The sequence below is a fragment of the Salvelinus namaycush genome, chromosome 42 (genome assembly GCF_016432855.1).
Source record: "Salvelinus namaycush isolate Seneca chromosome 42, SaNama_1.0, whole genome shotgun sequence".
In the NCBI taxonomy this organism is placed as follows: Eukaryota; Metazoa; Chordata; class Actinopteri; order Salmoniformes; family Salmonidae; genus Salvelinus; species Salvelinus namaycush.
In genome coordinates, this window is record NC_052348.1 from 17317066 (window position 1) to 17327888 (window position 10823).

Genomic DNA, 10823 nt, shown 5'->3' on the forward strand with positions numbered 1-10823 from the left:
TTAGATACAATTTCTGATTATTGTTCATGGCCAACCAGTTGCATTTGATTATTCAAAATGTTTACAGTTAGCCTATCATTTCAAAGATAATTGTAGTGTCCAATTCCACCACAAAATTATGAAAATTCTCAGAGCTTTATGGTGGTGCTTTTGAGTTTCGTTGTATCAAATGTTTGTCTTCATGTGGTTTGGATTAAGATTATTTTTTAAATTGTCGTATGCCAATAAAAATACTTTTTACCCTCTTTATTTTTAAAATCATTATTCAAATAAATGTTTGTTATTGCAACATAAAAAGGTGAAAATACATAATAAAAGTCTGGAAATAAATGATTGTGGCTCTTTATGAGTCGCTTTAAAGTATTGCATCTAGGCAGAAAACAATAGTCATTATACTGTTGGGTTTTATATTTGACAGCTTAATAGCACAGGGAGCCAAAGGCTGAATTATACTGTACCCAGCTAGTCTCTTGGCAGTATGGTGTATTTCAGCAGTGTTGGAGGGAACGAAGCTGTTTGCACTTGTATTTCTCACTTTGGTGCCTCTCAACGCTGCAATTTTTCAAGAGTGGGAAAAAGTGGAGTAACACTACTCTAGCTAATGTTAGCACCATGTTGCCACAGGGGAGACAAACACCGCAGACCTGTCACATGCCAGATGACAGGTCACATGTAGGTTGGTGGCTGGACGTTTGTTGGCAAAAGTGGGTGTAAGGCAGTGTGTCTGTAAACAGCTTTTGGTATCCCAATCAACCTTTTACATAGTAAAAATAACAAATAACTTACGTATATGGGAGAGTGGGGTATATTGAACAATTCTTTACATTCAGCCTTATTATGTCAAGGAAAATATAGTATTCTTTCTAACAAAGATATCTACATATATTTCAATATGTTCTGTATCCCTGGAAATAATCTGAATAAATGTAAACATTACAGCTTTGAAACTTAGCTTGTCCAAAAAAAGGGTAATGGGGTAAATTTTGCTCATCCTTGAAATGTTTCTACAACTTGACTGGAGTCCCTGTGTTAAATTATATTGATTGGACATGATTTGGAAAGGCACACACCTGTCTATATAAGGTCCCACAGTTGACAGTGCATGTCAGAGCAAAAATTAAGCCATGAGGTGAAAGGAATTGTTCGTAGAGCTCTGAGACAGGATTGTGTCGAGGCACAGATCTGGGAAAGGGTCCCGAAACATTTCTGCAGCATTGTTGGTCCCCAATAATACACAGGCCGAACCACCAAGACTCTTCCTAGAGCTGGCCGCCCGGCCAAACTGAGCAATCAGGGGAGACGGGCCTTGGTCAGGGAGGTGACCAAGAACCCGATGGTCACTCTGACAGAGCTCCACAGTTCCTCTGTGGAAATATGAGAACCTTCCAGAAGGACAACCATATCTGCAGCACTCCACCAATCAGGTCTTTATGGTAGAGTGGCCACACAGAAGCCAATCCTCTGTAAAAGGCACATGACAGCCCACTTGGAGTTTGCCAAAAGGCACTTTAAGGACTCAGACCATGAGAAAAAAGATTCTCTGGTCTGATGAAACCAAGATTGAACTCTTTGGCCTGAATACCAAGCGTCACGTCTGGAGGAAACATGGCACCATCCCTACAGTGAAGCATAGTGGAGGCAGCATTATGCTGTGGGGATGTTTTTCAGTAGCAGGGACTGGAAGACTAGTCAGGATCGAGGGAAAGATGAACAGAGCAAAGTACAGAGAAATCCTTGATGAAAACCTGCTCCAGAGCGCTCAGGACCTCAGACTGGGGCGACCATAAGCACACAGCCAAGACAACACAGGAGTGGCTTCAGGACAAGTCTCTGAATGTCCTTGAGTGGCACAGCCAGAGGCCAGACTTAAACCTGATCAAACATCTCTTGAAAAACCTGAAAATAGCTGTGCAGCGACGCTCCCCATCCAACCTGAGAGAGCTTGAGAGGATCTGCAGAGAAGAATGGGAGAAACTCCCCAAATACAGGTGTGCCACGCTTGTAACGTCATACCCAAGAAGACTCAAGGCTGTAATCACTGCCAAAGGTGCTTCAACAAAGTACTGAGTAAAGGGTCTGAATACTTATGTAAATGTTATATTTTGGTTTTTATTTTGAATACATTTGCAAAAATGTCTAGAGACCTGTTTTGGCTTTGTCATTAAGGGGTATTGTGTGTAGATTGATGAGGGGAATAAGGTTGTAACGTAATAATAGAATAAGGCTGTAACGTAATAAAATGTGTAAAAAGTCACAGGGTCTGAATACTTTCCGAATGCACTGTACATGGTTTCCATTCAGTTCGCTTCAGCCATTATTATGAGCCGTCCTGCCCTCAGAAGCCTCCTGTGATATGTACCTAAAGCAAAGGGTTGACTGACTGACACAAGGCACCCAAGGAAGCGTCTTTGAGACTGGTGAATCGTTTGTGGATGGCATCTCATTCTGAACATACCACATCATAAAGTAATGACCTCCCGGAGGATGTACATCTGATACTGTTGACGGGTCTTTATTTTCATTACTGTTACCAAGACGATTCCCAAAAATAAATGTCACGGTAAAGAAACTGGAACCATGTTATTTAGCAATATGCACAATGTTCAAACTCCAAGACAGGGCATTCTACAAAGTAAAGAAACCAGCTGTTGCATTTCATAATTGTTGTGGGCGCCGAGGTCCCTTTTGAAATTACAGAAAGTCAGGTTTTCAATTAACATCAGTTATTTTTTGGACAAACTACTAGAGAACTTTCGTCCCCGGCAACCAGAATGCATTTTCAGAGAATTCTGCTTTTGTAAAAACGTATGAATCATTGTGCTGTGAAGTAAGGATGAATATTCTGCAGGCCTACAGGCCAGAAAAAAGCTGTTTCGTATTAGTCTTGGATATGAGAGATCATCCCTTCTGTTATTTTACTACCATATATCAAGAGAGGTCATACATTTGGACAAAAAAGTACAACTTCCTTTAATCCTATCCAACACATTCAACTGATGATAACTCTTACCATCTCAACATAATTACAGGCCCAGTCCAAGTCATATTTTTATACGAGATCAGGGCATGTCTCATAATATTGCCTTTTTCGGTAAGTGGCTGAGAATGAAAAGACTGAGAGAAAAATAATGTTGGAGATCAATTTGAGCCTGGGCCAGTGTTCCGTTCCAAACTGTGATTTTCACGTTCTTGTTGTCTATGTGCCTCATCTCTCCTTTTCTCAGATAGTCATCGGCGGTTTAAATCCTGCGGATCCAAATTGAATTGGCTTTTACACTTAACCTTGAAAATTGGCTTACGTTAACGGTGTTATAGGGCAAACAATGATTAGGTTTCAGAATTTCAGCTCAGCTCGGCTCGTCTGTGGGCTCCAGGCCTCGATGGAGACGAGTGATTAACTAACTGTGATGTGAGGATGAGGGAGTTTCTGGACAATGGAAACGAAAACATGCGTAACCCTTTGGAACGCGAAGGAGAAGCAGTATTCGGTTTCTCCTCTTAATTCTGACGGAAGTTATATGCGTTGATAGAGCCGACAGACGTAGCCTGTGTATTGCTAAAGAGGAGGACGATGGTATAGGACTTTTGTTGATGATCAGTAATCAGCCAGTCAAGACAGCTAGGCTACTTCAGGAGCTGCTCAGACAGTCATTCAACCTGCAGCCACGAGTTCCAGTGGGGAGCAATCAGAATGGCTATACCACAGGGAGGCTACATGCACTGTCTCTCCAAGGAACAGTGAAAAGGGAATCCCATAATAATTCTCACAGCAATAAAATGTTTTATGGGCAAAAATAGAGAATCACTGAAAAATCATCAATTTTTCTCTCCATATTTCTGGATAACCACACTGACTGAACAGACCAAGTCTGAGTGCTTTAACGACTAGAAAACAATGACCAGAATAAGCCAGTAAGTGGTCTGCAATAAATGTCTGACAGAAATAAATGACTGTCTAATTGGTAAAATGTTTCAGCGACATGCAAATTATGAACATATCACTGATGCTGTGAATTCTTACATGTTTGTTGCATTTAATAACAAGTTAAGAAAGGGTAACGCATCGTGCCAAACAACAGCTCTTCGCTGTGGTACATTCAGAATATACCATGCCCCCTTTGGGTCTCATTGCTTACATGTTTTTTACATTTTTATTTCACCTTTATTTAACCAGGTAGGCTAGTTGAGAACAAGTTCTCATTTGCAACTGTGACCTGGCCAAGATAAAGCAAAGCAGTGCGACAGAAACAACAACACAGAGTTACACATAAACAAACGTACAGCCAATAACACAATATAAAAAATCTATGTACAGTGTGTGCAAATGTAGAAGAGTAGGGAGGAAAGGCAATAAATAGGCCATGGAGGCAAAATAATGACAATATAGCAATTAAACACTGGAGTGATAGATGGATGTTTGCGTTGTGTACAGGTAGTGATAGGGGGAAAAGTTGCTACAGTTTCATAGTGTATTTTGGATGATATGAGCCTGAGGGGGCTGAAAGGGGGGCCGAAACTGTGGACATGTTTTAAAGAGATCTTAAAACACATATTTTTAGCGTTGCTTTTCCTCAGGGTGCTTTTTAGTGTCCGGTTTGTGTCATTCTTTAGGTTTTTTTTATCTTATGTTTGTTGTGTAGTATATATTTCAGCTTTAATTTTCATTCCCCCCCCCCTGTAAAGCACATTGCATTGCATGTCTGAAATGTGATGTATAAATAAAGCTTGATTTGACAATTTGACAATATTATTTTACACAAGTTGGCTGTACCTGCAAAGTCAAGTATTTTTCCTTCATAGCTTGTTCTCCATCTTCTTTTTAAATAGGGAGCCAATTTGTTTTCAGCACTTTTATTTCCATGACTGATCAAAACTTGATTTCTCATGGCTCTCTCTTGTCCCTCTGCAATAGACATATGGTGAGCAATATGTTTGGAGCATCGAATCGCAATAACATTTCAGTATCAAACCATAATACATATAGAATCATGAGAATCGCAATACCTATCGTATCGGGACCAAAGTATCGTGATAATATCATGTCGTGAGGTCCTTGGCAATTCCCAGCCATATATACAAGAGGGTATAAGAAAGACAAGCGACACAGTAGCCTATGTGATTACGGTAAGGTGTGGGCTGTGGGCACTCTAGGGTTAAGTGTGTGTGTCACTATTAAAAGCCAAATGAGTCAGTCAAACACCCCCTGTTTAAGTCCTGATTTCTCCTGTTCTCCGGAACCCGCAAATGAACAATTCCCCGCATTCACCTCTCAGGTTCTCTTCATTTATTTATTTGTGTTTTGGAGATGAATGAAAAATAGAAGGAGGATGGAGGGAGGGAGGAGGTGGAGAAAGAAAAGCTGGTTCAATTTCACCCTCGGTTCGTTTACACATCCGGACTCACTCGTGAAGAGCCTGAGAGACGAAGATGCACAATAGCAGCAGCAGCGAGAGCTGCAAAGTGCATTGCTGATGAAAAACATAAAAGACGCATTTAATTGGGCCCATTTATCCAGTCAGGTAGGCCACTCCCCTTTACCCCGCTGTGCTTGTGTACTGTACAACTACCACAGCACCGGCTTCTCCTGTTCCATGAATTGGGTTTCTTACGGGAAGTAGGCTGTAAAGTATAGGCCACCAGAATAATTACGGCAATTTATGATCAAAGCTAGAACAATGTCCAAGACAAGTACAAGGTGACATCGGATAGCAGCACATCTGATGATACGCGGGGAATCTGAGATTGCCAAAAGGTGCCCTGCCAAGGTAGAGGCTGCTGAGAGCTGAAACCGCATCACTACACTTTATTACTGAACAACAAGCGTCTGGAAGTCACTCACACAGGTACTAATGATCCCTTACGACGTGAGTTTTACCTTGTGAACTTGGAGTGAACTCAGGTGCCTGTGTTGTGTGATCTATGTCGCACAGGATATGATATGGGGTCAACACACAGATGTGTTATAGGGAGCTATTGTATAGCAACGGTATGGCGGTAAAGTGGATTATTAAAAGCAGTAAAAACATGTGGTCGGGTTTGATTTATTTCCAGGTGCAAAGACGTAGTAGAGATCATGTCAAGAGACACACGTGTTATCTCAATACAGATAGATTGGATTGACATTCATTCATTATACTATAGCTTGATCACGTGACCTAGGCCTATACTTCAACATTCTTTCCCCCATATTCTATGCATCAAAATGACCCAGTCACTCTGTCTCTCTCCAAACCTTTTTCAACTTTGAGACATAACAGGCTGACTGCTGTAGCAACCCTATCTCTCCTGTACCCCTCAGGCATACGGTATCTCCACTCTCTACAGTCTGACTACAGTTCTGAGATTGGTTTAGGAAAGATATATGTTCAGATCCTACACTGCTTATGCATTGGCTGTGGTTTCTTGAGAGAGAATAAGGAAGATATATATATACACACACATACATACAGTTGAAGTCGGAAGTTTACATACACTTAGGTTGGAGTCATTAAAACTCGTTTTTCAACCACTCCACAAATTTCTTGTTAACAAACTATTGTTTTAGCAAGTCGGTTAGGACATCTACTTTGTGCATGACAAGTAATTTTTCCAACAATTGTTTACAGACAGATTATTTCACATATAATTCACTGTATCACAATTCCAGTGGGTCAGAAGTTTACATACACTAAGTTGACTGTGCCTTTAAACACCTTGGAAAATTCCAGAAAATTATGTCATGGCTTTAGAAGCTTCTAATAGGCTAATTGACATCATTTGAGTCAATTGGAGGTGTACCTGTGGATGTATTTCAAGGCCTACCTTCAAACTCAGTGTCTCTTTGCTTGACATCATGGGAAAATCAAAAGAAATCAGCCAAGACCTCAGAAAAAGAATTGTAGACCTCCACAAGTCTGATTCACGCTTGGGAGCAGTATCTATATCCACAGTATCTGTATCCACAGTAAAATGAGTCCTATGTTGACATAACCTGAAAGGCCGCTCAGCAAGGAAGAAGCCACTGCTCCAAAACCGCCATAAAAAAAAGCCAGACTACAGTTTGCAACTGCACATGGGGACAAAGATCGTACTTTTAGGAGAAATGTCCTCTGGTCTGATGAAACAAAAATAGATCTGTTAGGCCTTAATGACCATTGTTATGTTTGGAGGAAAAGGGAGGAGGCTTGCAAGCCGAAGAACACCATCCCAACCGTGAAGCACGGGGTCGGCAGCATCATGTTGTGGGGGTGCTTTGCTGCAGGAGGGACTGGTGCACTTCACAAAATAGATGGCATCATGAGGGAGGAAGATTATGTGGATATATTGAAGCAACATCTCACGACATCAGTCAGGAAGTTAAAGCTTGGTCGCAAATGGGTCTTCCAAATAGACAATGACCACAAGCAAACTTCCAAAGTTGTGGCAAAATGGCTTAAGGACAACAAAGTCAAGGTATTGGAGTCACAAAGCCCTGACCTCAATCCTATAGAAAATGTGTGGGCAGAACTGAAAAAGCGTGTGCGAGCAAAGAGGCCTACAAACCTGACTCAGTTACACCAGCTCTGTCAGGAGGAATGGGCCAAAATTCATCCAACTTATTGTGGGAAGCTTGTGGAAGGCTATCCGAAACGTTTGACCCAAGTTAAACAATTTAAAGGCAAGGCTACCAAATACTAATTGAGTGTATGTTAACTTCTGACCCACTGGGAATGTGATGAAAGAAATAAAAGCTGAAATAAATAATTCTCTCTACTATTATTCTGACATTTCACATTCTTAAAATAAAGTGGTGATCCTAACTGACCTAAGACAGGGCATTTTTACTAGGATTAAATGTCAGGAATTGTGAAAAACGGAGTTTAAATGTATTTGGCTAAGGGGTGTGTAAACTTCCGACTTCAACTGCATATATATATATATATATATATATATATATATATATATATATATATATATATAGAAAGTATGAGAAAGATAGGATAGAGATAGAGCATGAGACAGAGATGAGAGACAGAGAAAGAGAGACTAACTCTTCTTGGCATGTGGACAACAGTAGAGTAGTACACTACGTGTCAAGGTGTGAAGTTTTGGGGAACCCCAGCAGACAGGAGATATCATGCAGACAGAGGCACTGTGCAGGGGGGAACAATCCATGTGTTGTCGTCCTCATGTGTGTCCAGGTGCTTTAAGTCTATTCATTCATGCCATTCAAATGCACCTGCAAACAGTACAGTGGGTTGAATGGTTCTCTTGTTGGGGCTTGTTGTGTCGTTTCAGAGGCGTGGTACTATGGTGCAGGTGTGAAATATGCAGGAGGTCATTGGACATGGGCCTAGACTAGAGGCAAAGCTAAATTCTTCGATATTGAGAGCTAGGAGCCAATGACAATAGTTAGCAGTCACAGCTAGCCAAGTTTGCTTACTATTGAGCACGATAAACTATAGTTTTAAACATTCAGGTTTCTATTCTATTTCATTAGGATACTCACCTTTCAAAAGTCCTCTGTTGCTCGCCTTAGTAACATCCCTCCGTTGCACAACTTACAAGTATCAATAGTAACAGTAGTGAAATCAAGTTTACAACTCCAAGCCTTCATGAACAAATATACAGGTAAGTGCCAAAATAAAGGAAACGCCAACATAAAGTGTTTTAATAAGGTGTTGGGCACCACGATCTAGAACAGCTTCAATGCATCTTGACATAGATTCTACAAGTGTCTGGAATTCTACTGGAGGGATGCAACACCATTCTTACATGAGAAATTCCATCATTTGGTGTTTTGTTGATGGTGGAGGAAAACGCTGTCTCAGGCGCCGCTCCAGAATCTCCCATAAGTCTTCAATTTGGTTGATGTCTGGTGACTGAGACACACAGACACACACACACCCTTTAAACCCCCTATGGTCCTTTGAGACCCCTCTTTCAAAGTCACTGAGATCTCTTCTTCTAGACATGGTAGCCAAAAGAATGGGCCACTGGGCATTTTATACATGACCCTCAGCATGATGGGATGTTAAATGCTTATATAACATTTGTGCTTAACCTTTCAATATACTTTGTTTCCCTTATTTACTGAGGCCTTTCCTTTATTCTGGCGGTTACATGTAGTTTGTTGTTCAACATGAGGCGTGTGGGGAGATTGATAGAGATTATGAGCGCGAATTCTTCACAATGACTACCGGTGTGCCAGCCTATCACTTGAATGTCACGGTCATCCCCTCTGTGTGGCAGTGGCATAAACAGTGTCATGCTATCAAAGGCTACTCTTTGATCAACGATTCATTCATCATCTTTGAGTGTTTGTTAGTAGGCAGTTGACAACTTGCATTCAGCAAGGCTCATTGAAAACCTGGCATTATAAACAACCATGTGTGGCTGTCTTTGACAATTCCATAATGATGCCTGCAGTTGTTCTAGAGAGAGAGAGGGGGGGGGGGCTGACTGGTCTGGTGGAATTCGCAAATAAAACAAAGAAACATTTAGATATTATTGCCATGGCAATGTTGTTAGAACTAGGCCCAGCTTCTCCCACCTTGTTGTCCCCATATCATACGGTCTATGACATCACATGCTTGGGGACTGCACCCAGCAGTGACATCATGAAAATCCCTTGTCTCTTTCCTCCAGGTAGGTGGTAGGCAGGCATACCAGGCAGGTGGAATGTTTCCATTGTCAGACAGCTAGTGCTCTGTAGGTGGGACTGTAGGGGGAAGGCGATGGGCTGGGTAGATACAGCGGGCTGGGCTGGACCTGGGCTGGAGCTAGGCTGGTCTCAAAGCCCACCTCAGTACGTGCCTGTCAGGCAGCTTACCCCTGTGTGGTAATTCACAAATAAAACAAAGAAACATTTAGATATTATTGCCATGGCAATGTTGTTAGAACTAGTAGCCTGGAAGAATTCCTCCTTGGTCCTCCCCTCTCCCCTGCCTGAAACAGATGCTTAGCCGTTTGATGTGCGGCGGGCCAGAGCAGGATCATTTGATGAATGCTATCCTCCTCTTCATATGTTCTAGTCTTCCCCGTCTACTGAGGTAATGGTCTCCCGGCCTGTCCCGTCTCACTCTGACACGACGAACAGACAGGATAACATAATAATCCTTCATAGATTTATCCCAGCTGAGATGTTGTAGTAATAACATGTCTTCAGTATCATATATCAACAGCGAGTAGAAGAAGTAGCAAGGCTACACGATGTGTGTTTACGTGACAGCGGCCAATCATTTGTCATTAACCCCCAGGCTGATGTTATCAAGTCTTTTCATAGAGATTTATGTCCACTTTGGATGACATCACTACACTAATTCATGACGGGAGCCAAAAACAGTCATAGGATCACATAGCTACAGTGTAAACACCGTGGTGACGATACTCCGATAAAGAGAAACGATCATTACGCAGCTACAGCTGTCTCCACAACACCCCTTAATGGTACGCCAAGCTCCAAGACTTAGTATACTGTATTTAGCCTGGTTCCTGATCGTTGTCATGCAAATGACCATAGGAGTTGGCTATACAGCAGGAACAGATCTGGAACCAGGCTAGCCTACTGGACTATGCTGTTATTATATAGTCATCTCTCAAGACTATGTGACCAGGATGCTATGGAGTCAGTATGGACTTGATCTGGGAAAAGAGACATAAGGATGGCAATCCCCCTGTCCTATTTATGACAGGTTGGAGTTGCCTTTGCTTTGATTCATCTGTCCAGAGTCCCCAGACATCCTGATGTATATACCATTGTATTGCATTTTGCAGAGAAGAAGAAGAAGAAGCCTGTTTTTATAATGGCTGGCTTTGAATGGGAACTAGAACCAGATGGGGGGAAATTGAAGTTAAATGCAGCT